Source organism: Papio anubis, chromosome 6 (genome assembly GCF_008728515.1).
Source record: "Papio anubis isolate 15944 chromosome 6, Panubis1.0, whole genome shotgun sequence".
NCBI lineage: Eukaryota > Metazoa > Chordata > Mammalia > Primates > Cercopithecidae > Papio > Papio anubis.
Genome location: NC_044981.1, coordinates 154,535,224 through 154,537,516, shown reverse-complemented (window position 1 = coordinate 154,537,516; position 2,293 = coordinate 154,535,224). Strand labels below are relative to the sequence as shown.

The window sequence follows — 2,293 nt, the reverse complement described above, 5'->3', positions numbered from 1 at the left end:
CAAGTCTGTGTTTGTCTTCTTGCTTTGCTATTAGTGCCATTTGTTGTTAAGAAGTTTTTTAAAAATTATATACTTCAACTTCTCACTTTTCCATGATAATTTTTTGCTTTGTATTGTTTAAGAAACCCTGTCCTCCTTGGATATCATAGAAATATTTTCCTATAGTTCTGTCTAAATGTTTACTTCTTTTCCTTAACACATCTGAAATTTATTGTTGTTCATGCAGTGAGGTATGAATCTAATTTTTCCCTTAGAAAATATTATTAGCCAATAGTCCTAGTGCCATTTATTGAATAGTCATCCTTTCCCTGCTAATTTGCAGTGTCACCTCTTATATCTTAAGTTCCTACTTATGTGTGTTTCCAACTTTTTCAGAAAATTTGCCCCATTGATCTATTTAGCCAAATGCCGATACCAGAATATTTTATTTTATTTTATTTTCCAGGTGTAATTTTATTCCACCTTCTCCAACTTCAGAGTTCCAACCTTAGAGGCAGAGCATTATGTGGAAGGAGGGTAAGGACTTGATATGAAAAAAGTGATAATGACATACCCCTGTCCAAGTTCATTTCTGGATTTCTTCCTAGGCCAATTCAAAACCTCCAGAATAACGTCAAGTAACACAATAGGCTCACACTTGCATCACAAGCTGTTTAGAAAATGTGCCTAGATCTCTGACTCAGACCAGATGTCCTCCCCACCATGGGCAAGGGCTGGTGGGGAAGACACTTCCAGCCTCCTTCCAGTGCTAATAAATAGCCTGCAGAATGAGCAGCGCTGGAGAGCTGGCCCTTGGCCCACCCATGCTACTGTTGTGGAGCCAGGCCTGCTTCATAGCCCTCTGTCTTTATGTCACTGAGCTCTAGCTCCTCATTTTGGTCAGAGGTGCGCTTGTAATGCTCCACCTTCATCTCAGGATCATCTTCAGGTGCATACACATTTTACAAGTAACTGTTTCCTGCTGGATCATCCATAATAAAGTGGGTCTTCGTGTTACCTTCAATGATCTGGTCCATCTTCTGGCTAAACTCCTGCAGTCTCTCCGTCTGGCCAGGATTGGAACTGTCGCCCAGTGTGAAAGGGCTTTTGGTCACCAGTTCCCACATATCTTTCAGTGGCCCTTCCAATGTGATGAACTTGCCCCCGAGGATGGCCATTCCCAGTCAAATTCTAGCTCTGGGATTTCCACACTACAAACCTCACACTTGAGGAGGTCTCTGGTCATATCTGAGGGAACTGTGATGTGGAGGGTGATCCTGGTGCCCAAGGATTCTACTGCTTCTCCAGATTTCACCTCATTGGTCTGATGCCTACAGTTCTTGCAGTTGGTAGCCATGATGATAACCTCCTTAAAGGGAGGGATTTGTACTAGCTTCATGTTGGTCTGAGCGGGGGCATTTCATTCTGGGCCGTTTGTGTTAAACTGGAGCACTTCATTTCTGACATCTTCCTCCTCTGGCTTCTCTGGGGGTGCTCTGCCTGGAGCCCCAGCATCTCTTCCTGCTGTCGGGTCCAGTTGTAGTGTGTGATCACCAGGGCATCATCTTTCTGAGCGGCACGTGGGTTTTCCACGGAGCTGTTCCCTGAGGGATCATCAATGATCAGAGTGAAAGGGGAGACTGCTTGCTTTAGCTCCTCCAGTTTGACAACGAACTCATCAATTCTTTCAGCTGTGGCATCTTTGTTTGCCCTTCGTGCAGGCTGGTCCTGCTCCAGGCCAGAGATAGCATGGGTGATCAATCCTTCAACAGTGGACAGAGCTCCTTTCTGGCTAAGGGCAGGAATTTGAAAATCTAGCTCAGGAATCCTTGTGGTAGCAGAGTCAGTCTTCACCATTTCTCTGTCATGTCCTACAGAGCCCTGAAGGTCCAAGTGTAGCGCACTCCCTGGTCCTGGCTCCTGCCTGCCGACCGGATCTCTGTGTTGTTCCAGCCACAGTGGTGGCAGGAAAAGGAGCTCACGATTATTTCTCAGAAGAAGGGATCTTGGTGAGCAGGAGGTGTATCATGCCATTGCGGTAACAGTTCATGCACAGACTCGATCTGAGTGGGATGCTGCTCCTCATCCTTGGCGCTGATGGGCCAGAACAGATGACCCAGGACAGGCGGTGAGGCTGGGGTGGGCAAGGGGGCGACGGCCGACCCCGGGACCCCACTTCCACAGCCCCAGTGGTCGCCGTCACCACCCCGTGCCCAGAATATTTTAATTACTGTAAGCTTGTCATAAGTTTTGCTATCTGTTGGGGTGAATCCTTTCTCTTTATACTGTCTCAAAATTGTGGCCTGGCACCGTG

General features: G+C 46.8%; 1 pseudogene; it reads right to left on the bottom strand.

The window, feature by feature from the left end:
• Window positions 1-806: 806 nt before the first annotated feature.
• On the bottom strand, window positions 807-2,044 carry LOC101026775 (annotated as a pseudogene).
• Between the last annotated feature and the right edge of the window lie 249 nt (window positions 2,045-2,293).